The 25,977-nt window shown below is 47.2% G+C and overlaps 1 long non-coding RNA gene across 1 annotated transcript in view; it reads right to left on the bottom strand.

Annotated features, from left to right (window-relative positions):
- Window positions 1-25,133, bottom strand: part of LOC138249262 (uncharacterized) — a 254,165-nt gene extending 229,032 nt beyond the window's left edge. Inside the window, exon 1 of the long non-coding RNA XR_011194812.1 lies at window positions 25,113-25,133. This is a non-coding gene — a long non-coding RNA (uncharacterized lncRNA). The remainder of the gene's footprint in view (window positions 1-25,112) is intronic.
- Window positions 25,134-25,977: the final 844 nt, after the last annotated feature.

Below are 25,977 nucleotides of genomic sequence, written 5' to 3'. Positions count from 1 at the left end.
AGTATGTAGCCTGGAAGGGGTGTGCAATGTGTGTTGCAGCAGCGCTAACACCATGAGACACATAGCATGAGGATGCTGACTCAGATGTAGGTGACACGGAAATACTGAGGCAGTGCCAACATCAAACACCACTCGAGGGGTGCCGTTTGAGGGTTGCAATAAGGAAGTGTACTGTGCTATGAACACATATTAATGTGCCACCAATGCATACTGCACACTGCTGCACACACTGAAAGAGCCAATTGTCCATCAAAACAGCATATGTATAGGGAGGTGGCCCTTCCTGCACAGATACATCCACCTCCACAAGGCAGTTAGCCAGGTTCCCTGGTGCAAGGTCGGTGGTGTAGGTGAATGGCTGCACAGGAGCAACTGGCAGAGGGAACAACAAAGGGTTGCCTAGAAACAAGTCACACATGGGACAATCATGCATTGTCAATACTTAACAGGTCAGTGCTGCCAATTTCGGAGATGTGTTGTGCATTGTCACCTACAGAATTCAATGGGCCTCAGTGTCACATTCCATTTGCAATGACACATGTCTAAATGGATGGGATGTCCAGGCCATGTAGTGCAACCATGTTACCACCACATCTGAACCCATTGCGTGTGTGGATGTATCATGTCCCCTCCAGTGAAAGCACACTGATACATATGGGACACTGCATAACGCATGGTACATACATACTGACCAACAGTTAGGAAACCAAGTCATATATCCCAGGTCCTTGAGCCAAACATAAGTTGTCATGTCCAACAACCCAGTGCTGAGAAGACCTTTAAGAAGGCCAGGAACTCACACCATACCACAAACACATATGAGTCACAATCAACAGCCATGCTACATGACAATTGCAAGCCTTAACAAAATACTCACTCCTATTATCTTTTGCAGCGGATCAGGATTATGGGATCCAGCCATGGATCATGACCCCATTTCCCAACCCAAGCACAGCAGCAGAGCGTGCCTATAATGAGACACATCTGAGGACATGCACCATTGTGAAAATGACTTTTGGCATCCTGAAGTCCATATTCAGGTGCCTGGACATCACAGGAGGCATCCTTCTATATGCCCCACACATTGTTTATACAAATTGTACTGACCTGTGCTGTCTTGCACAACATTTGTGTGAGGATAAACATCCCATTATATGAGCTGGACCAAGAACTGCCTGGGGAGGAGGAGCGTGGCAAGGAAAATGAGGGGGAACAGCAGAACACAAATGTAGACAGCAAATTGAACACAACTTATTCACTTTATAATCACTCTACACATCTTGTTAATATTTGTAAATAAACACCTTACTTGATCACACAATCCTGCTCTGGTGTCGTCATTCTTCATCACATGTACCTTAGGAATGTGAGCATTACCTCAGGGAGCATGTCACAAATAGAAATCTGAAAACCTCTGTTGCATTATCACATGTGATGCGTATGATTGTACTACAACCTTCACAGACATCAGAAATAGACTCATCAATTGAATGTCACAACTGAAGGACACAATCAATGGACCACAAAATATGAGCCACATCCACGTTGACAACTTGTACTACTGTAGCTCATGACACACAACTAAAACATCTCCAATAATGAGGTAAACAAGGGCCCCATACATGAGGCAGTGGATGTAAAATATCAGAAGGACAGGAATGTATGAACAGACCACTGACATTACTAAGTGTGAGACTTGCAATGTCGGCAAGGAGCTTGTGTGATAAAGGAGGCATCATTGTTGACAATGGATAGCATGATTGGCCAAAGTATGACAAGCAATGTTCAAAACACTTGCCCTGCACAGTCCATCTCTGGAAATCAGTCCTGCCACTTCCATCGGGCCCAATTCTGACACAGGGTACGCATGCCCACACACTTGGACTGGACACTTCTGTGGAATGCACATCAGAAATAATGAGAACACATGCAGCTAGGGCAGCAGGTCCACCAAAACAACACAGGAAACATAGCTAATTGTAATGAGTTCAAACTGATGTGTTCAAAACATGATATGGGTGAAATTTAGGCAGAGTGTGTCAAACACAGTACGTACCAAATATGTACACATGTCACCATGAACTCATTACCAACATTTAGAGACAGCTGAGGGGTAACATATCCTACATAGCACTCATCAACCATCATCAACAATGTGTCAGAGTCACCAGATCCTCGGGGTCTGTGCACGTTCCCAACACTTCCACCACAAGACAGCTCCAATACTCTGATTAGATTTGTCACAGAGTCTAAGAGAGTCCAAGTGGGGAAAAGGGGATTAGGAAGGGAACAGCTGGGAAGGAGACCTGTAGGAAGCAAAAGGTTAAAACACACAACATCAAAATTACATCTCATGAAATCAGTACTAGGCTATGACTCTAAGCATCATCATTCTGAAAACATGAACAACCTAAGAATAGACTTAAAACGACTATGCTTCCAGATGACTGGATACCTGTGAGGGAATCAAGAGAGGTTAAATGAAACTTTCAAATTCAAGTACTTTCCATTGCATGAGAATCAGGAAAACAGGCTGAATAAGTTCTGAATCATCTTATGAATTATTTTTGAGAATTCATATTAGGAACACACAACATTACATCTAGAACTCTTTCCTTTTGTTCTCTCAAAATGTTGAAACATGAATTGCGCACATTGCAGATTTTCACATAGGTAGTAAACACCATAGAAGGATTGTGCACCATGAATAACACAACGTAGATTCAAGGAATAAATCCTGCGACTTGTCAACACGAGTACTACCAAGTAAATGCCTTAGAATGGTAGTGCACAATGAATAACATGAATTAAGCACGAGGAAAGAATTGCGCGTCTTGCTGATTCGAATGCCACCATGTAACTGCCAAGGAATGGTAGCGCACAATGAATAACATGAATTAAGCCAGAGGAAAGAATTGCGCGTCTTGCCGATTCGAATGCCACCATGTAACTGCCAAGGAATGATAGCGTGCAATGAATATCAAAGGTTAAATCACTAGAAAACTAATCATGCGTCTTGCCGATTCGAAGGCCACCATGTAACTGCCAAGGAATGGTAGCGCACAATGAATATCAAGGGTTAAAACACAAGAAAATGAATTGCGCGTCTTGACGATTCGAAGTCCATCATGTAACTGCCAAGGAATGGTAGCGCACAATGAATATCAAGGGTTAAAACACAATAAAACAAATCGCGCGTCTTGCCAATTCGAAGGCCACCATGTAACTGCCAAGGAATGGTAGCGCACAATGAATATCAAGGGTTAAAACACAAGAAAACGAATCGTGCGTCTTGCCGATTTGAAGGCCACCATGTAAATGCCAAGGAATGGTAGCGCGCAATGACTAACATTAATTAAGCACGAGGAAAGAATCGCGCGTCTTGCTGATTCGAATGCCACCATGTAAATGCCAAGGAATGGTAGCGCACAATGAATAACATGAATTAAGCACGAGGAAAGAATTGCGCGTCTTGCCGATTCGAATAACAGCATGCAAATGCCAAGAAACTCTCAAGCGCACATTCACACGCGCAAGAGTAATTTGTTTATCATGCAAGAATTAGGCCCAAGAATTCGAGCGTCCTCGATAACGGGGTCGGGGCCCAGCCCAACCTCTGTCCTACCGCCCTGATTAAGGATCACCAATGTCGAATGAAGGGCAGAGGCCTGGAAGATCAAAGTAGGCCACCGGAACAGGAGCTCAGGAAGTTGCTGCTGCTCTGCACCGGGACCTCTAAATAGTGAGCACGTGGAGCTGGGCTGGCTCCCATATATAGAGTCTTGGCCCAGCCCACAAACCACACCCAGGCAAGCTGCAGGGAAAGCTTCTAGAAGGCCCTGGAAGGGGACCACACCTTGACACAGTCTGGTAACCTGCAGCAGTACTTAGCATGTGAACAGTATTTATATGCCTGCTAAACATAAGTCTTTAAGATTAAACTCTGCAATGCAAAAGGTTAAACAACATCATATCATCACAATGCATAAATTATGTTAGCTTGAAACTGTTGGGTTTTTGCATTCTTGTCGCCCGTAGAGCGCGCACTGCCCTGATGTTGACACAATGCCTGAGTTGTGCATGTCATCTTAAATGTAATGCCCTCTAAGTCAAACATCTACAGACATCACATGAGTCAACACAATTCACAAACACATGACAGTTGCAGATCACTGACTGCCATCAAATGTAGATACACAGTTGTCACACATGCATATGCATGACGTCCAAAGTTTTGCATGCCATTCATTCAGAAACACTCACATCAGTGTAACAAACTATACACACCCAAATCACAAAGTTGCATGGTCTACCACATGTGGCCACACACAATATTACACACTGCAGCCCATCCCATCCCATTTGCATGTTGGAGTGCATGTGCAAATCGAGGTACAGTGTTAGAGTATCATCTGTACATACATCACACAATGCTGACACTGATGGTTGTCTGTTTCAATTTAACAGCTGCCAACATGGACAGTGAGGAACTCAGGGCGTTCCAGAATTGGCAGTGGAGTCTGGGTACCGCAGGATGGCACTACGCTATCGGAACGAGCAAGCCACTGGAAAATGGCGGGCATTCAGCCAGGGGGGACCCACACGGCCCACACAGAGTGGACCAAGCACCATAGCAAAACAGGGGGCCACAGCCGCCACTGCCACATCTACCCCACCTGCAACACCCTTTATATCGGCAGCACATCCCACCACGCCTGCTGCCATGGACATGTCAGACACTAGGGACCTACAGATTGATATGAAACTGGTCCTCAAGAAGCTGGACAGCCTCAAGAAGGAGATGGACTGCAACTCCAAGAGACTGAAGGCCATCAAGAGAACACTCAAGAGGGCCAACCTATGAACTGATGCCTCCCGTTCACCCCCAGTTCAGTCCAAAACCACCTCATTCGTTATCATATTTTGTAGTGGGTTTAAGAGGGTTAGTGATAGGTTAGATTAGGTTAGTTGTTTAGATAGGATAAGTAGGTTTGGGGGTGGGTTTTCAAATTATGACATGTTAGTTTGTGGGTGGGTGGGGGTCATTTTTGGGCATTTATGTGTTAAAATTTCTTTTTGTTAAATATGCAAAAAATATTTATTTGTTTAGGACTAGGTAGCATATGTTTAGGTTAGTATATGTTGTCCTGCATGTGTCTCTTGATATAAAGGGGTTGGGGGTTCAATGTTTAGAGTGTGTTGTTAAATGTGGTAAGTTTAGCATAGGGTAGTTAGGGCCAGTTGTAGGTAATGTATAAGTAGGATAGATTTTGTTAGGGTATGCATTTTTCATAGATTTTAGTTCCGTTTTATACCTATATAATAAAAGTTTGGGTACTCCCTTACTGCATGTGTCATAAGCTTGGGTCTCAGGGTCGTCCAATGAGTATAAAGTGAGAATTGTGTGTTGGCCTAGGGATTCTGTCCTGCATCCAGATACCTCTCTTGACATGTTAATTCTCACTTACAACTGAGCTGTCACATTGGCAGCTACAATACATCTACTTGTCAATGCATCTGCCATCCAATGTCCCCACCACTCAAGGTGACTATGGGCCAGATGTATGAATCTGGCCCATTGCGATTCGGTAATTGCGATTTTTAAGAAATCGCAATTACCGACTCGCAAAGGGCCATGTATCACATTTGCGATTCGGTAATTGCGATTTCTTAAAAATCGCAAATGCAATTACCGAACCGCAAATTGCGATACTGGTCCCATTCGCAGCTATGGGCCTGTTGGCCCATAGCTGCGAATTTTTTGCATTTCCTAAATTGCAATTTCTGAACCAGAAATCGCAATTTGGGAAATGCAAAAGGCCAGGGTGCTGGGGGCCTAAAGCCCCCTCTACTGCACCCCAAAAAAAATTTTTTTACCATGTAAAGTACACACATTCCAAAATGGCATGTGTGCTTTACAGATTAAATTTAAAAATGCAGTTTTACTGCATTTTTAAATTTTGCACCAGGTTACCACCTGGTTGCAGACAATGGTATTTTGCATGTTCAAAATACCATTCTGCGAAAAACCGCAATTTTCATTTTGTGGTCTGCGAATGCCTCTGATGCATTGCAGACCACGATTTTGTACTCGCAAACGGCCGATTTCGCCGTTTGCGAGTGCAAAATATTTTGATACATCTGGCCCTATATTTCCTATGTATTGGACAGGTAGGTGTGGTTTTTAAGCTTTCATTGTTTGGGTCCTCTGTCGGAATGTTGGGCACTTTGGGACATCTGACTACAGCCTACATTTCATGTCAACACTGCTAAACTGAGCAGTGCCAATTACAGATGAGGTTAAGTATATCTGTTTCACACCAATGTGTTTCACTGGTACTCCCAGCTGACGTTATTGCCTGATCACTCTTTCACAGCCATTCCTGATGTATGTAGTGGATGAGGCATACATGTGTTCAACATTTTTCACATACACAGTGACTTTCGCATAGGGGATGTGCCCAGCATTGACGTTCATCGTGTAGGTACCTTGTGCGTAGATATGTGAGCCCAATATGTCTGCACTCTTGTACTGACACTCTGTGATTATAGACATGTTACATGCATCACAATTCTACAGCATGGTAGATGTGTCACATTACACAGAGACAATGTGGTTGTGTAGGTGCTGTTGATTTACAAGTGATGTAGTGCAATATTTACATTGTCCAGGTCTGTGACCCCAGTAGTGAAAACCATTCAATTGTGACACAACACAACTCCAGGGTTGAGGGACATGTTATTGGACATGCTTGGGTAAAGTGTCGTTCAGCGCAGGGGAACATGAGTTGCCACTTGAGTAGTGAGAGACAATTGTAGTCCATAGTGGAGAGTTTAACAGTGTATCAGTGAAGAGTGCAAGTAATCAACTGTAGCAACACTGGCATGATGTCAAGCACAGGACAAAGGGAAATCACTGCCCACTTGGCATGGGCTGGTGCTACCGGGAAATCCTACGGGTGAAGATGATCTGTTCCACATATTCATCCTCTGATGTGTGTGTTGTCTCCTCTGCCCTTGATGTTGGTGGTGGTGGGGTAGAGGGGGCCACACACACTTCAGTGGATGGATAAGTGTTCACCGAATTCCCGGCAGCTGCCATGTGTGGTACTACAAATGGCATCACTTCAACAAGGAGGAGCTGCTGATTTTTGAGTATGGCAGCAACATCCCTGTGGTAGGCAACCATGTCTGCCATGAGGGAGGCCAGTTCCCGGTGCATGGAGTCCTGCTTGTTGTCATGCATCCTGCAGCAAGATTGGGAGGGCAGGTGTTGTGTCAGCTCCCTCATGAGAGTGGTTAGGTCCCTCAGACACTGCTGGACTTCATGCAGTTGGGATTGTGTGCCTTGTTTGGCTGCAGTCTGTTCAGTGGCCGTTATGGTGCACATGCACATACCCTCAAGGCTGGCTGCCATACTTTGCATCCCCTCCCACACTTCCTTGGCCAGGTCCTTCTGGACTCCCACTACTGTCCTCTCAAAAGTGGTCCCTATGTCCTCTGAGTCCTCAGCTACGTTGGAGCTGGCAGGTCGTACTATTGGAGTGGTGGGTGGGGCCTCTGGGAAGGCTGCTACATGAATGTTCCTCCTTGCAACTGGAGGTGGGGTCTGGAGGGTTCCCAGGACATCTTGGAGGGTCTCCCGGCTGATGGCTGTAGATGATCATCCAGGTCATCAGGGTAGTCCAGGACAGGCAGATCGGCAGGAGAGCCATCGTCCTCTGCAATGAGATATTGTACAATTAGTGTGTTGTGGCAGTTGATTTGTGACGTCACTGACCTTCTATTGGTGGCTCATTGTCAGCTTGGTTCCCATACATTGTTCCTGTACTTAATGTTTGCAGTCTCTCAGCCCTATGCCCCACCTTCATGTCACATGTAGGGAAGGGCAGTTTGCACAATTGTCTGCGTCACATCTTCTAGGTGTGAGTTATGTCCTATTTATGGCTTGGCACCTTCTTGTCCTCATCAACCAGCCCTATTCTTCCATTTGCATGGTGAGGCCTTGCAATGGTTGTTGCTGTGCTGATGCCATACCGCCACACATGACAATATGCCCCTGTCCCAGTCTTTCATGTTTCACATTCACCCATACGGTGCTGAGATTTAGCACCACCCCGTGCATGGCATTGCCAAGACACAATGCTCTTGTTACCATCCTAGTTCCTAACGTTGATGTTTGTGCATGTGTGCTACACTGCATTGCTCTGATAGACCTGGCAGAGTTCCATTTCCTGTTTTGACTGTGCGGGTGTGTTCACCTTCCCACACACATATGTCCTCCCCGTCAATGCGGTCCTTCTTGCACTATGATACCTGAGATGCTGTATGATGGCATTGCAGCTAATGTGACACAGACACAGGGGTAAACCCAGGAATGGCCAGCATGGGTGTGAGATTACTGCTGTGTACATCATTATGTATGTGACAGTGCTTGATGATTATTGAGTCTATGGACATGACCAGTTGATAGGAGTTGCACTTGGATCATGCCTGATGCTACTTTGATGAGGATTGATCACCTAGTCATACTGAACCCTAATGTTGAGTGTGTTTGTCCTATGGGCACCTAACTGCCATTTCCTAAATGACCAGGCCCAACAGCACAGGTGGTAGTGGCAACTGTTGTCAATGGGGAATGCCCCTTGGGCCAATGGCCTGGCACTGGGCAGTTTCCTGCAGATTACATACTGGCAATACCAGCTGTCCTGTGACACCAGACCAGTTTTATGTTCAACGCTACCCTCCTGCTCTGTTTCAGCATTTCCACCAGCCTTGGCATGGCGGTGAGCCTTGGCATGGTGGTGTTGTGTTGTGTGTGCCCCTGTACATCCCATGCACCTGGCATGGGCAGTGCAGGGGGTCCCATGCCCTCGTGCTTTGCCCTTTCTACTGCCTGATTTGCAGGGCTGACATGCATTGTGTGTAACCTATGTGCCTCCCCCTTCTTGCACTTGACATCTTGTCATATTTTTCCCCCATGCAACTTACCCTGCATATGTGCTGTTTCCTGGTAGTCTGCCCTGCCCTGTCCTGCGATATCAGTGACCAGTTCTTCTGGGATGACCGTTGCAACCATCTCCTCAATCTTGTCAAGGTCCTCTTGTGGTACTGGACTCCCTCCTCCGGTCTGCAGTGCTGCTTTCCTGTTCCTTGCCATTTTTCCCTTTGTCCTCCGCTTGCAGTCATGTTTCTTGCACTCAGTGACAGTTCTCCTGACATCTGCCACACTGCTAATCCTGTCCACTATCTGCTGCCAAATTGCCTCTCTCCTTCCAATTTTCAATTTTGAGGTGATGAAGAGTTGATGTTGGTGCTCTGTCACCTCTCTCACCAGTATTTCATGCTCCTCTGCGCTGAAAAGATAGTTCCTCTTTTTCTTCTCTCTCCTCTGGGTCTTGTCAGTGTCCTCCTGGCTGATTCCCGGTTGTCTGGGGTCTCCTGGCTTGGCTTTCTGGGTCCATCTTGCTTCTCCTTTGCATTGTTTACTTCATTAGCGTCTCTTTTTTATGCTATTGTGGGCAAAGATGGCGCATTTCCATTTTATGACGTGTTTACATGTCAAAAAACGGATTAGAGTAATTTTTCCTCCATTAACGTCATTTTGCCTTACAACAAGGAGCAATGCTTAGCGTCAGGAAAAATGACTCTAACCTAGTTTTAGTGCCACCCAGCATCATAGTATAAATATGACGCCCAGGTGGCATTAAAAAATGTGGCTAGTCAGTGCAAAACTTTTTTGACGCAAAACTGTCAGTGTCCTCCTGGCTGATTCCCGGTTGTCTGGGGTCTCCTGGCTTGGCTTTCTGGGTCCATCTTGCTTCTCCTTTGCATTGTTTACTTCATTAGCGTCTCTTTTTTATGCTATTGTGGGCGAAGATGGCGCATTTCCATTTTACGACGTGTTTACATGTCAAAAAACGGATTAGAGTAATTTTTCCTCCATTAACGTCATTTTGCCTTACAACAAGGAGCAATGCTTAGCGTCAGGAAAAATGACTCTAACCTAGTTTTAGTGCTACCCAGCATCATAGTATAAATTTGACGCCCAGGTGGCATTAAAAAATGTGGCTAGTCAGTGCAAAACTTTTTTGACGCAAAACTGCGTTAGCGCAGTTTTTACCTCAAAGAGTATAGATATGGACCTTTGTGTATGTGTGTATATGTGTTTTTTGTAGACATATGTATCTGTGATTGAATGGGTAAAAATGTATTTCTGGTGGGTAGAGTGGAAGGATTACTACTGGAATCTGGAGATTTTAATGTTAATTGCCTAACTAGTGTAGGCAAAATATCAACTAACACAATGTCATGAAGGTAAGTATGTATTGTTAAGTATAGGTTTGCTATTTGTTTTTACATTATTGCTTTAACGCAATAATATTTCTTCAGCATCTGCCTCACCTCCATCTGTATTTAGTGCCTGCTGCTTTTGTAGCTTTTCTGTATACGTCTGTTTGTGTGATCATGCAGTTGCTTCAAAGCATTGCCTTCCCCAGAGGCATGCTTCCAAGTTTAGACAGCTGCACCTGTGCGTCAGGAGCACACTGCACTGTCGGACCCAGTGGCATAGGAACTAGAGGTGTGGGAGGTACTGCAGCAACTCCATAAAACTTTAAAGAGGTTAGATGGAGAATGAACAATAGAGGGGCCACTCAAATGTTTGTCTTGTGGGTGAATTTGTGTTTTCAAAGATAAAGTGCTATATATCACCTGTGCCTTTAGTAAGGTGATGTTACTGGCCATCAATTGTTCCAGCAGCACTCAACAGATCCAGAAAGCATTTGCCTTTCGATGATTTTAGGTTTGCTTATTCATTGATTTGCTTTCCTAATTTTTGTTTTTATTTATTGTTGGAAATGGGGTCTTTGGTTGGCAGTCAGGTTACCCCCTGTCCAAGCAAGAAGCCTCACTGTAGTCAGGATAAGTCACCCACAATCCAAATTATCCTGTGCCCACCCTCTGGTAGCTTGGGGCTGAGCAGTCCGGCTTAACTTAAAAGGCAATGTGTAAAGTATTTGTGCAATAAATCATGCAATAACACCATATAGCACCCAAAAAATACACCACACAGAGTTTAGAAAAATACATATTATTTATCTGGATAAATGCAGGTCAAAACGATCAAAGATGCAATGAGTAAATGTAGAGATATCACTGAAAAGTGATATAAAGGGGGTGATTCTAACCCCGGCGGTCTTAGACCGCCGGGGCCAGGGTCGGCGGGAGCACCGCCGACAGACCGGCGGTGCCCCGCAGGGCATTCTGACCGCGGCGCTTTGGCCGCGGTCAGTGCAGGAAAACCGGCGGTCTCCCGCCGGTTTTCCGCTGCCCGTTGGAATCCTCCAAGGCGAGGGGATTCCGACCCCCCCTACCGCCATCCAGTTCCCGGCGGTCCGCCCGCCGGGAACCGGATGGCGGTAGGGGGGGTCGCGGGGCCCCCATAAGAGGGCCCCTAAATGTATTTCACTGTCTGCTGCGCAGACAGTGAAATACGCAACGGGTGCAACTGCACCCGTCGCACAGCTTCCACTCCGCCGGCTCGATTCCGAGCCGGCTTCATCGTGGAAGCCTCTTTCCCGCTGGGCTGGCGGGCGGCCTGAAGGCGGCCGCCCGCCAGCCCAGCGGGAATGTCAGAATTACCGCCGCGGTCTTTCGACCGCGGAACGGTAACCTGACGGCGGGACTTTGGCGGGCGGCCTCCGCTGCCCGCCAAGGTCAGGATGAGGGCCAAAGTGTCTTAAGTCTTTTAAAAGCAAACAAAGTCTCTTTCAAGCACAAAGTACCTGGTTTGTGTGAAAAATCTCTGCAAAAAACCGCAAAGGAGGAGATGCGTGGAAACAAAGGGGTGTGCGTTGATTTCTTGGGCTGCACACGGCGATGCGTCGTTTAGTTTTCACGCAGGGACGGCTGTGAGTCGATTTCTGGTGCTCGGTCATGGATCCTCTTCGGGTTTCGGGGTTTTCAGATGCTCCAGGGACGATGCATGGATTTCCTGCACTGGCAAGGAGAAGTCACAGGAACTGCGTCGATCCGGTGGGCCTTCCATCGAATGTTCTACTGCACGGCAGGCGCTGCGTCGATTCCTTTCTGGAAGTCGGGTTGCATCGTTCCGGCTCAGCTGTGCGTCGATCCACTGGGCCGTGCATCAAATTTCCGGTTGCTACGCTGGCGCTGCATCGATCTTCTTGTTGCGAAGTTGAACTGCGTCGTTCCGTTTCGGCGTGCACTGAAATTTTTACCGCGGTGCAGGCTGTGCGTCGTTTCTGGCACGCTGTGCATCGAATTTCGTCACACAAGGAGTCCTTCTTGATAAGATGAAGTCTCTTTGGTCCTGAGACTTCAGGGAACAGGAGGTAAGCTCTATCCAAGCCCATGGAAAGCACTTCTTCACCACAGCCAGAGAGCAGGAAGGCAGCAGGGCAACAGCAAGGCAACAGTCCTTCACAGAAAACAGACAGGTGAGTCCTTTGGGCAGCCAGGCAGTTCTTCTTGGCAGGGTGCAGGTTCTGGTTCAAGTTTCTTCTCCAGGAAGTGTCTGAGCTGGTAGGGGCAGAGGCCCTGTTTATATACCCAAATGTGCCTTTGAAGTGGTGGGGACTTCAAAGAGTGGCTTAGAAGTGCACCAGGTCCCTTTTCAGTTCAATCCTGTCTGCCAGGATCCCAGTAGGGGATGTGGCAGTCCTTAGATGAGAGCAGGCCCTCTACCCTCCCAGCTCAGGAACACCCATTCAAAATGCAGATGTATGCAAGTGAGGCTGAGTAGCCTGTGTTTGGGGTGTGTCTGAGTGAATGCACAAGGAGCTGTCAACTAAACCCAGCCAGACGTGGATTGTAAGGCACAGAAAGACTTAAGTGCAGAGAAATTATCACTTTCTAAAAGTGACATTTCTAAAATAGTAATATTAAATCCAACTTCACCAGTCAGCAGGATTTAATGTCACCATTCTGGCCATACTAAATATGACCTTCCTACTCCTTTCAGATCAACGGCTACCACTCAAACAATGTATGAGGGCAGCCCCAATGTTAGCCTATGAAAGGAGCAGGCCTCACAGCAGTGTAAAAACGAATTTAGGAGTTTTACACTACCAGGACATGTAAACTACATAGGTACATGTCCTGTCCTTTGCCTACACCGCACCCTACCCTATGGGTTACCTAGGGCATACCTTAGGGGTGTCTTATATGTAGAAAAAGGGGAGTTTTAGGCTTGGCAAGTACTTTTAAATGCCAAGTCGAATTGGCAGTGAAACTGCACACACAGGCCTTGCAATGGCAAGCCTGAGAAAAGTTTAAGGGGCTACTCAAGTGGGTGGCACAATCAGTGCTGCAGGCACACTAGTAGCATTTAATCTACAGGCCCTTCAATGCCATGGAGCTTTCATGCAATGACCAGAAAATATATTTTTGCTTTAGCCCTTTTTTGTGTTTAGATTGAGGAGGGTGCATGAGATTCTCCAATAATACATTTTTGCATTAACCATGAGAGAACAAAACAAGGTTTATCCAAATGTCTAGGAGTCAACATGAAATCAATTGGCTGTACAAAATCTTACTTTTGCAACTAAACACAGCACTGTGATTGTTCAGGATCAGCTACTCAACTTTGACTACCCTAACAAATCGGCTTTCCTATTATCTGCAAGGTGGTTTGTTATACGGTTCCTACAAGTTTAGTATGACTGTATATATGTCAGCAGAAACTTCATAATATAGAGACTCAGTCTACATATATCATCAGTAAATTTTGGTTTGTTTTGGCTAGTTCACAGTACCACATCTAAATGCCTAACCTTACAAGGGTAATAGATGTTATTGGTAACCTTGAACATGACCACTCTAATTCCCAAGGAATCTGTGGAAACAGATCTAACCCTTTTGTTTGTTACTCTCAGATGCCCAAGGGAGATCCGAAAATGCATTTTCAAAACATTTATTGAAACGATTGTATTCTTGCAAAGAAAGTCTGGGCTCCAATAATTAGTCAATGAGACACATTACAGTAATCAGCATTATTAGAATGTTGGAAAATACAAGCAATTCAACCGCGTTAATTGCTACTTTTGTTCCCTCCCTACTACCCGTTACTAGTACTACACTAAAATGAATATACCGGGAGCACCCTCTGCCAAAATCATTGGGAAAGTCTAAGCCCTAGACCTTGGTCTGGGGGGCCAGGAACCTGGCCTAAGTGTACAGGCTATCTTCTTTTACAGGGTGATGGTTGGAGTCAGCAGGGTTGCATCTCAGTCACAGCGGCTCCATGATGATCTCAGCATGAAGTGCTCTTCTCAAGGAGCTTAGCATGCATGCTGTTTATAAAATGAAACACTGTCCTTATCTCACTATGAGCCCTGAAAAAGAAATCAAGGGCATCACGTTCCTGGACTAAATGTGCAGACTACAGAGCAATAATGCCTACCAGGAATAAATGCATATGCAGCTCATCCTTGTGTCAGTGGAAAATATGTAAAGAGTCATCATTAGAAAAAGATGTCAAGCTAACACTGAAATCCAAATGGGGAGTAATTGCGGGCCCTACAACAGTTTGGCATGTCAGAAACATCTGTCCCTGACTTCACAAGAAAAAGTTTCTTGCATGTGAGATGTAGTTGACTACTAAAAGTTATGTAACTTGTATAGTTGCTAACTTTATTTATGCTCCGTAGAGCTCCTTGCTTCTGGTGACTGTTACATATGAGCTAAGTCTTTACACTGCATATATGTTCTGGACATGCTGAACAGCTGTTTCTGTTTAGATCTTCTTCAATGACCTTCTGAATGATGCTGCAGTGCCTCTTCTGATGTCATACTGTAGTCTGCTTCCTTATAAATTCAGCTATATAAGTAAGTTAGGTATCTCTTTGAACATTTCTCCAGTTCTGAGCAGACCCTGGTCTAAAATACCCAAGACCGCACAAACTTGCCACTGCACCATGGTGTGCAGAGGTGAGTCACATAGGGCAGCCTTATTAGACTGTTAACACTGAAGATGACAGCACAATCATGCGTATGTGAGTTGAAATTTCCCCCTTGTGTAAATCACCAAAACAAATTTTGTTGCTGCATTGTGTTGTGTGAAAATGTAATACATTTGACCTAGAACAGTTCTGTCCTTGATTATTTGCTCCACTTAGAGTGGCAACTACCAGGCATTCCTGTTTCCATGCTCCAAGGTCCATTGCAGAGTTGCATGCAAGATAAAACCCCCAGAAAAATCTCATGGGAGGATTATGCACCTAGCACACAAGTGGGGGAGGAAAATGAGAGTGACACACACACGCAACGCGCAACACCCACACCCCCACCCTCACCCCCAACACGATACACACAAACAGATGCAACAACATTACATATACACCCCGTAACCATCAGGAATAACACAAGGACAAAAGGAATGGATTAAAATGAGTGTATTAGTTCAATTATAGATAAATATGTACTTAAATCAATAAACAGTATGTACAATATATACAAAAGGAGATACAATGCCCACTCCAAAATGTCTGTGGCCCACGGGGCCATAACACATAGGCCAAGGCCACACTTGACTCCTGCCTCAATACAGAGAGAACACTGAAGGGGTATCAGGTCAAAAAAACACAGGCACCTCAAGGGGACAGGGAATGGGGGGGCACCTTAGCCGGAAGATGGTACAATGCCACTGGCCTGGAGGGGGCTCCATACCCATTGCTTGGTCCTGGGGAGTGCAGAGCCACAGTCTCTCAAGGGGGTGGTTTGACCACTGCTTGGTCCTGGGGAGTGCAAAGCCACAGTCTCCCAAATGGGTGGGTTGCCCACTGCTTGGCCTGGGGAGTTCAAAGCCATAGTCTCTCAAGTGGGTTGTTTGCCCACTGCTTGGTCCTGGGGAGTGCAAGGCCACAGTCTCTGGAGTGGATGGCTTCTCCACTGGTTCTGGAGGGAGCTTTGTGCCCAGTGTGCTTCATCCTGCCTAGGAGGGGGTGAGTGGATGCCTTCTTCCACTGGTTCTGGAGGGGGCTTTGTGCCCAGTGTGCTTCATCCTGCCAAGGAGGGGGTGAGTGGATGCCTTCTTCCACTGGTTCTGGAGGGGGCTTTGTGCTCAGTGTGCTTCATCCTGGATGGTGCAAGGTCACAGTCTCTCACCTGGGTGTCACACCTACAGGTGTTGAAGGGGCCAGGACGCACTGCAGCCCATGTAGTCACGACTACACACAGCACGCCGGCGGTGACGGCTGCTCAGTGGATGTCAGGTGCGGTGCAGGTGGCGGTGCTGTCAGTGGTGGGGTAGGCTCCATCCCTTCCCCTGCAGCCTCAGACGGCTGCTTACTGGGGCTGCTGCTGCTGGCAGTGGTGCTGCTGGAGGCGGGCAGATGGCTGTGCTGCCCGCGGTGCAGGTGGAGGTGCTGGCAGTGGTGGGGGGAGGCTCCAGCTCTTCCCCTACAGCCTCGGACGACTGCCCACTGGGGATGCTTCTGCTGCAGTGGTGCTGCTGGCGGCGGGGCAGGTGGGGGTGCTGGCTGCAGTGCAGGTGGCAGTGCTGGCCACAGGGAAGGTGGCGGTGCTGGCCGCAGTGCAGGTGGCGTTGCTGGCAGTGATGGGGGTAGGCTCCAGCCCTTCCCCTGCAGCCTCGGATGGCTGCAATGCCATGGCTGTTGTTGTGTGCTCCTTCCTGCCCTTAGCAGATGGTGGTGCCTCCTTGCTTCTGCCAGCTGGTGTTCCTTTCCTGCCCTTGCTGGCTGGTGGTGCCGCCTTCCCCTTGCTGGCTCGTGTCCCCTTCTTGCCCTTGCTAGGTGGCGGCCCCTTCTTGGCCTTGGCAGGTGGTGCTGGCACACTGGCTGTGCTGATGGGTGCCTCCTTGGAGCCTCTCACACCTGCAGTAGCTGCAGAAACCACAGTGGCCGTGGACTGGGTGGCTGAGGTGCTGGGCTGGGTTCTGGCCACCCTGGCCCGAAGTGAAGGATGGGGGGAGGGGCAGAGAATAGGTCCATGTTGGTGAGGAAAAGCTTCTTAGGGACACTGGGGCAAGAAGAGGGTGAAGGTTTGGGAGTGGAGGAAGAGGGAGTGGTTGTAGGAGGTGTCTGTTTGCTGTGTTTGGGTACAGGTGCATGGTCTGGATGCAGTTGTGAGGTGGATGTTGGGTGTCTGAGTGCTTGTGTTTGTGTACTTTGGGAGGAGGGGTCACAGACACACTAAGAGAGGACACAGGGGACATGTGCATGGATGTGGGGGTGGTGAATGCTGGTGAGGGGCGTGTACTGATAGGAGTGCTGGTGATGGAGGTAGTGGATGAGGATGTAGTGCATGCAGGTGTGAGTGTAGATGCAACTGGGAGGAAGGTCGACGAGGAGGAGAAGGAGGACACAGTGGCCTTGAGACGCCAGGTGCCTTTTCTGCAGGGAGATGAGCCTAGGGATGGTCGTGTGGCAGCGGTGGAGCCTGTGGACAGTGACAAAGAGGAGGCAGAGGAAAAAAGAACTACATTAATTCAACAGTACTTCTAGTGACACACAGGTAAGACACTTTAACTTCACCTACCATTGCAGTTTTGTGTTGGACATTGAACATGGCGGCCTGATTTCCCTATTTCTATGGCCACTTACTGTACCCTTTGGCATCTCTATTTTCAGATATCTGTGCCCCACTCTGGCTCCTGGTGTGTTTACTGCTGCCCACTACAGGTCATACCTATAAATGTTACAGTACATTTGATTTACTATGTTTACAGCTTGTTAAACTAATACATATTTCAATCAATTGACAGAATCCATACTTGTATTAGTTCCAAGGGTATTTATTCAGTGCTGAAAAGTAAATGGGGATGTGCAGTGGGCTGGTTTGATGGTGGAGAACTGTCCAGGATAGAGTCTGGTCTATTGATATCACAGATGCATTGTCCAAGGGGGCATAGGAAGTGGAGCAATGTCAGTTAAAGGTGGACAGGGTCACAGGGTGGGACACAAGGGTGAAACTCAGGGGAGTCCTATTTCCTGGTGGGGGTCTTGGCAATGTTCTCTGTCTTCTGCCTGGATCCCAGGGACCTTTTGCATGGTGGTTCTCCTTCTGCAGGGGGTGGGGTGCTGTTGCCCTGTTGGTCCTGTGGCGGGGCCTCCTGTCTACTAGCGTCGGCGGTGGTGGAGGGCTGTTCTTCGGTGTGGCTAGTGTTAGGGGCCTGTTGGTGTGCCACTGCCTCCCTCATGGTGTTGGCCATGTCAGCCAGCACCCCTGCAATGGTGACCAGGGTGGTGTGGATGTTCTTCAGGTCCTCCCAAATCCCCAGGTACTGTCCCTCCTGCAGCCGCTGGGTCTCCTGCAGCTTGGCCAGTATCTGGTCCCTTGTCTCCTGGGAATGGTGGTATGCTCCCAGGATGTTGGTGTGTGCCTCATGGAGAATAGATTACCTGGGCCTGTCCTCCCCATGTCGCACAGCAATCCTCCCAGCTTCCCTGTTGTCCTGTGCCTCTGTCCCCTGAACCTTTTGCCCACTGCCACTGACCCCTGGTCCCTGATCATCCTGTGTTTGCGAGGTTGCCTGGGGTCCCTGAAGTGGTGGACACACTGCTGATTGATGTGTCCTGGGGACAGAGGGATGGGCCTGCTGGGTGGGTGCTGTGCTGGTGTTTCCTGAGGATGGAGGCTCTGTGGTGGTTTGGGAATGTGGCTGGGTCATCGACTGTCCAGAGGTCCCTGATGGGCCAGGTTGGTCATCCTGATCCAGGCATGCAGAGCTGCTGTCATCACTTTGGGCCTCTCTGGGGGGGGACTTGATGTTGCTGGCACCTCCTCTCTGGTGATGTTGTGTGGGGGTCCTGTGGAGATGTAAATGCAGTGTTATTGTTTCTGCGTGTGTCATCTTGTGCATGGGTATGTTTTCCTTTATGGTTGTTATTGGCAAGGCAGCTTTGGCTTGTGTGAGTTGTGATTTTGTTGGCTAAGTGATTGTCACTAGTGTGCATGCTGTGGTGATAGGTGTCCATGCAGGTTTGTGATGGGTGTCCGTGCATTGGTGTTGCATGCAGGGCTTGGTATTGGGATGGGTGGGTTGTGATGGTGGGGTATATGTGAGGTGGTGGAGTGATGGGGGTGAGGGCAGGGGTGGGGTTATGGGATGGCATGCAGGTAGGGGGGTGATAGTAATAGAGATTTGACTTACCAGAGTCTAGTCCTCCTCCCACTCCTTCCAGGCCCTCAGGATGCATGATCGCCAAGACTTGTTCCTCCCATGTTGTTAGTTGTGGGGGAAGAGGTGGGGGTCCACCGCCAGTCCTCTATCTGGTGTCTTGCAACCACGGAACGCACCTTCCCCCGTACGTCGTTCCACCTCTTCCTGATGTCATCCCTTGTTCTGGAGTGCTGTCACACAGCGTTGACCCTGTCCACGAATCTCCGTCATAGCTCCATCTTCCTTGCAATAGATGTCTGCTGTACCTGTGATCCGAATAACTATGGCTCTACCCGCATGATTTCCTCCACCATGTCACTTAGCTCCTCCTCAGAGAACCTGGGGTGTCTTTGTGGTGACATGGGTGTAGTGTGAGTGGTGTGTGTGAGGGTGTGTGGGGTGATGTGTTGGGGTATGTGCTGTGAGGTGCATGGATGGTGTATGGGTGATGGTGTTCTATGGCTCTGGTCCTGTGGGTGCTCTTGGTGGCTCTCTCTCTCTGTTGTAGATTTTTTGGGAGTCGTAAAGGGTTGTGGGTAGTGTTTGTGTGTTTTATAGTGGTGTGGGTGTGTGGGTGTGGTGTGTGGTGTGTGTATGTGTGTCAGGTGTGTGTAGTTTGAATTCTCCAATGTGATGTTGTTTTGTTAGTGTGTGTGTGTATTTTAAGCACGGCAGGGTGTACCGCCAATGGTGTACCGCCAATGGTTTACTGCGGTTGAATGTCCACCACGGTGATTTGTGGGTCATGATGTTGTGGGCGTATTTCTGTTGGCGTAAGGGTGTGGGTTTTGGTACCGCCATTTTTTCATTGACCTTTGGTCTGGCGGACTTGTGTGTGTGTCTGTATAGTGGGGGACTTCTATGTGTGGGTCATAATACCCGTATCGGTATACCGCTGCAGTCGCGGTATGTTGGCGGCAGTCGTCATGGCGGTAAGCGACACTTACGGCCAATATCATAATGAGGGCCTTAATGTATTCCAGGCTCCTCAACACAATTAAAACTCTTTCACTCTATATGTTCGTCATCTTCCACCCCACTTACTGAGAAACTCTGTAACATCCTGGGGGGGTGCTCTCTACCAAAATTTAACTCACTAGATCTACATTCATCTTATCCCTCCTTCAAAGACAATGTCCCTTTTAAGAAGCCCCCTTTTCACCTCTAAATCTTTTCTACACTTAAAAACGTTAAGTCTCCCTCTCTGAATTGTACACATTTGATGAACCTAACCCTATTATAGCTCTTTTCCCAATAGAATCTTGTTTGGTGAAATTCATCAAGCAGGCTAGCAAAGCAATCATTCCTGTCCTGACTGAAATTGGCAATCAGTCCTTTTCATCTGCTAAGGAGTCACACTAGTATGGTGCCTTTATTAGAACATTGGTGTTAGACCTGACAGCCTTAGGGTAACTTTTTGCCTGCCTCCCTCCATTTTTTTGGACACTGTTTTTGCTGGTTTATAGACTCTGCGCACTTTACCACTGCTAACCAGTGCTAAAGTGCATATGCTCTCTCCCTTAAAACATGGTAACCTGGAATCATACCTGATTGGACTATTAATTTACTTATAAGTCCCTAGTAAGGTGCACTTTATGTGCATAGGGCTGGTAAATTAAATGCTACTAGTGGGCCTGCAGCACTGGTTGTGCCACCCACTTAAGTAGCCCCTTTTTCCTTGTCTCAGGCCTGCCATTGCAAGGCCTGTGTGTGCAGTTTCACTGCCACCTCGACTTGGCATTTAAAAGTACTTGCCAAGCCTAGAACTCCCCTTTTTCTACATATAAGTCACCCTTAAGGTGTGCCCTAGGTAACCCCTAGGGCAGGGTGCTGTGTAGGTAAAAGGCAGGACATGTACCTGTGTAGTTATATGTCCTGGTAGTGTAAAACTCCTAAATTCGTTTTCACACTACTGAGAGGCCTGCTCCCTTCATAGGCTAACATTAGGGCTGCCCTCATACACTGTTGAAGTGGCAGCTGCTGATCTGAAAGGAGCAGGGAGGTCATATTTAGTATGGCCAGAATGGTAATACAAAGTCCTACTGACTGGTGAAGTCGGATTTAATATTACTATTCTAGAAATGCCACTTTTAGAAAGTGAGCATTTCTTTGCACTTAAATCCTTCTGTGCCTTACAATCCACGTCTGGCTGGGCTTGGTTGACAGCTCCTTGTGCATTCACTCAGACACACCCCAAACACAGGGTACTCAGCCTCACTTGCATACATCTGCATTTTGAATGGGTCTTCCTGGGCTGGGAGGGTGGAGGGCCTGCTCTCACACAAAGGACTGCCACACCCCCTACTGGGACCCTGGCAGACAGGAGTAAACTGAAAGGGGACCTGGTGCACTTCTTAGCCACTCTTTGAAGTCTCCCCCACTTCAAAGGCACATTTGGGTATAAAACAGGGCCTCTGCCCTACCTCATCAGACACTTGCTGGAGAAGAACCCTGAACCAGAAACTACATCCTGCCAAGAAGAACTGCCTGGCTGCTCAAAGGACTCACCTGTCTGCTTTCTACAAAGGACTGCTGCCTTGCTGTTGCCCTGCTGCCTTGCTGAACTCTTGTCTGGCTGTGAAAGTGCTCTCCAAGGGCTTGGATAGAGCTTGCCTCCTGTTCCCTGAAGTCTCAGGACCAAAAAGACTTCTCTCTTTTACTTGGACGCTCCGTGCGCCGAAAATTTCGACGCACAGCTTGTTTCGCGGCGAGAAAAACGCCGCACACCGACGCTGATCGACGCGACGCTCTTGGGACGATCGAAGATCCGACGCATGGCCTCGCAAGGACAACGCCGCCCGACCTCTAGAGGAGAAATCGACGCGACGCCTGCCGTGAGATCGTAATTTCAACGCGCAGCCCCGCAGATCGAAGTCTAGAGGAGAAATCGACGCGACGCCTGCCGTGAGTTCGTAAATTCGACGCGCAGCCCCGCAGATCGACGCACAGCCGGAGAACAAGCAGGAGAATCCACGCACAGACCCGGGAAATCTGGTAATCCCTGCGATCCACAGAAAGAGACTGTCCACGCGCCGGAAAACGACGCCCGACTTCCCCGCGTGGAAAATAACGACGCAAGTCCGTGTGTGCTGGGGAGAAATCGACGCACACACCCTTTTTCCACGCACCTCTTCTCTTGTGGCCCTCTGAGGAGATTTTTCCACTCCTAACCAGGTACTTGTGCTTGAAAGAGACTTTTGTTACATTCTAAAGACTTAAGACACTTTATATCACTTCCCTGTGATATTTCTACAATGTTCCATTGCAACTTTATTCTTTTTGACCTACAATTATCCTGATAAATATTATATATTTTTCTAAACACTGTGTGGTGTATTTTTGTGGTGCTATATGGTGGTATTGTATGATTTATTGCACAAATACTTTACACATTGCCTTCTAAGTTAAGCCTGACTGCTCGTGCCAAGCTACCAGAGGGTGGGCACAGGATAATCTTGGATAGTGTGTGACTTACCCTGACTAGAGTGAGGGCTTTTGCTTGGACAGAGGGTAACCTGACTGCCAACCAAAAACCCCATTTCTAACAATTGGAATGTAGAGATCTCCATTAAAGACAATGGAGCAGCAGCAGCCTATATAAACCTGCTTGTGCTCCCCCACATTTTAATGTCCTAATGTACTCTACCCTTCTCTTTATCCTGCCTGTGCAAACTATATGGATTGGGAAGGAGAGGGTGAAACACAGAGGCTGTGCAGCAGCACAGACAGTGTACACCCTTCCATCCACCTGTAGCACAGTGTTGCTGGGACTTCAGAAGGAGGAACGGAGGAAGCTGCCCGGCTCCTGGGTCTCCCTGGCTTGGCTGAAATATGAAAAGAATTTTAGCACACTGCATCCAGAACTAGGAACTGACTTTTGACAGACTGCTTTCACAGCTCTTGCTGGGAATGGTGAATAGTTAAAATCCATGACCCTGCCTGTGGAATAGTTGAACATTCCCAGCAGGAGCTGTGAAACAAAGGTTTCTGAGCTGCAGGGCATTTCACACACCTCTGTCTCAATGCCTTTGTTTTCTCAATTAGAACATTCTGCCTCCATATGGTGGTATATTCTAATAGATTTATAGCCCACTATAACTTGCTTCCCAGCATATATAGGCTTACAAACCTTTTTTGACAGAAAACATACATACAGGCACCTATGCACAGAGATCAAATGCAGGCACCTATGCACACAGATGAGCAGGCCCTCATGCAGGTGACTTCAACAAGGACTACATATATAGGCAAACCTACATGCAAACATAGATACGCCCATGTGACAAACCTCTTCATCTTTAAGCCTGTCTGGGTTTCTAGCCAGAAGAGTTTGTTTGCATGTTGAATTTTTGAACCCAAAATAGAAAAGCTAAAATCAAATATCTATGTATCAAAAGGTATGCACAGATCTGTTGGATAAAAAGCCACAAATTAATGTAACAACCATAGCATGATTTACAGGTCATCTATGACCATGCACACTTAACAGATGGCAGGCCAGATGGATAATATAAAGATACATCTAGTACTTGAATACTACCGCCCTGATATGATACCTGCACAATTACCTGTTCGCACAATTATCTCAATTACAAGTTAAGCAAATTGATCTCACCCTTTATTCACCCTATAAACAATGGGTGAGGTAATGTTCACATCCCCAGTAAAATTTAAGTAGCTCAAAGCTGCTGGAATTTAACAAAGGATAAAGGCTGCAGAGGTATGTGGATTTGTTATAGAAAGGAACCAGAGGAATGTCAAAAACCATAGGATTGGATTTAACCAGATGGGATAAATATCACACACTACTGTCTGCGGGACACTTATTTCCAGAGCCTGTTGGATGTGGTAGGGGTAAAAGAACATGAAAGGAGTCACAATAAGAGGAAAAACAGGGAAATAAGGAAATAAAGAGCAAAAGATTGATACATTTAATTGGATGGCATCTTGCAATGTAGGACGATGGAGGAAAAAAATCAGACAAAATGAAAAGAGCGGGGGAGAAATGCAGGGGAAAGGGAGTATGGGCGGAGAGAGAAGAAATCACTTGGAGAGAGGATAAAGTTCTAAAGGAAGATGGAGCGATATGGCAACAGGTTGAGTCCTAATCCCTTCACCTGCAACAAAAACGTCAGTTTCTCTCCATGGTCACCCCACCTCCATAATTATCATCCACCAAATTGATCCCTTAACCTGCCTCCAGAACAAGCCTGAGTCTGGTTTATCCTGCCTTTTCAATGAAGGTTTCTCTCTTCTTTTTTATGTTCTTCGTCTGGGCTAATTTATTAGGAGAGTCCTGAAGATTAGCCCCACCTCGCCCCCACTTCTTCAGAGGATCGAAACATTGATTATCACTACAGACCTTTGTTAAGTTTAAGATTGCACATGGCAGAAATGAGCCACATTGTCCTTGTTTTAGGATCCACATTTCTGATCACTGATTTGCCCGTGTGTGTCACGCTTATAAGAGCACCGAGCACGTTTCCCACTACACAACCACCGTGCCGTCACTTCCCACTACACAACCACCGTGCCGTCACTTCCCACTACACAACCACCGTGCCGTCACTTCACACTACACAACCACCGTGCCGTCACCTCCCACTACACAACCACCGTGCCGTCACTTCCCACTACACAACCACCGTGCCGTCACTTCCCACTACACAACCACCGTGCCGTCACTTCCCACTACACAACCACCGTGCCGTCACCTCCCACTACACAACCACCGTGCCGTCACTTCCCACTACACAACCACCGTGCCGTCACTTATAATTTTTCTTTACATTTTAACATATGAACTAATAAAAGTAGCATTTTGGTACATCCCAATTGATTGTGATATTGACTGAGGCTCCTGTGTTTTTGCACATAAGCTCACCAAATGTGCCAGATGACTTTCAGGTTCTCTTGTTCTTTATGACTCAACATAACATGTTCTTTCACTCTTTTTAATGTCACTTACCATGATGCTGATTACTGTGACATCACTTTCACCAAAGCATGTGGCTTAATATTGAGCCTTCACCTAGCTTCAATGGAATTTGGTAGGTGGCAGCAGAGAAAACGGGGCAAATCGCTCAGAAAACAATGTGCATAGCTTTAAATCTCTTCTCCTGCATTGAGAGGCTGGCAGAGGCAGCCGAAGAGCCGTGCGCTGGAGCATGAATCTCAGACAATGGAAGGCTGCGCCAGATGGATTACACTTGTGTGAGCTATGTTCAGTCCTGCCAACATATGCAGTCGAGCAGTGAAAGGCAGTGTCTATACATGATCTTTTATTTATTTGCTTTCTCATTTATTTATTCACCGGTCCCTTGGGACACTTTAGCATCAAGCTTTGAATATTCTGCGCTTCCCTTTCCTCTCCTGCTTCCCACCTATTTAGTGTGTAGCAATAACTGTCCGCCATCATGGGTCCCCCTGGTCCCGTTATAGAGATGGTTTGCCCTGCTGGTTACATTATCTAGCAAACAACGCGCGGATCGCTCCCTAGCAGCTTCTGGCTTCATAATTGGATCCAATAAGTACCCATAAGCCTCCTCGCTTGGGTCACGGGACCTTATCCACATCATTACTGACGGGAGATGCACACGAAGAGTGTGCAATTTAAACAATAGCACAGACTGCAGCGTGTGCTTGCCAGTGGAAAGATATGCAACAGCATCTTTGCAACCGAGTGTACCGCTCAAACCCCATGCCGCGACTATTGAGCCGCACAACTCTCAAATGTATGTCCTTCTGTCAAATAATTAATCATGTGAAAAGAAGCTTAAAGTATGTAAAGAAATAATTTTGTATACTTCAGTGAATATAAAAGCTTAGCATGC

Source organism: Pleurodeles waltl, chromosome 8 (genome assembly GCF_031143425.1).
Source record: "Pleurodeles waltl isolate 20211129_DDA chromosome 8, aPleWal1.hap1.20221129, whole genome shotgun sequence".
Lineage (NCBI taxonomy): Eukaryota > Metazoa > Chordata > Amphibia > Caudata > Salamandridae > Pleurodeles > Pleurodeles waltl.
Note: the sequence above shows the minus strand (reverse complement) of the source record. Positions and strands in the feature narration are given on the sequence as shown.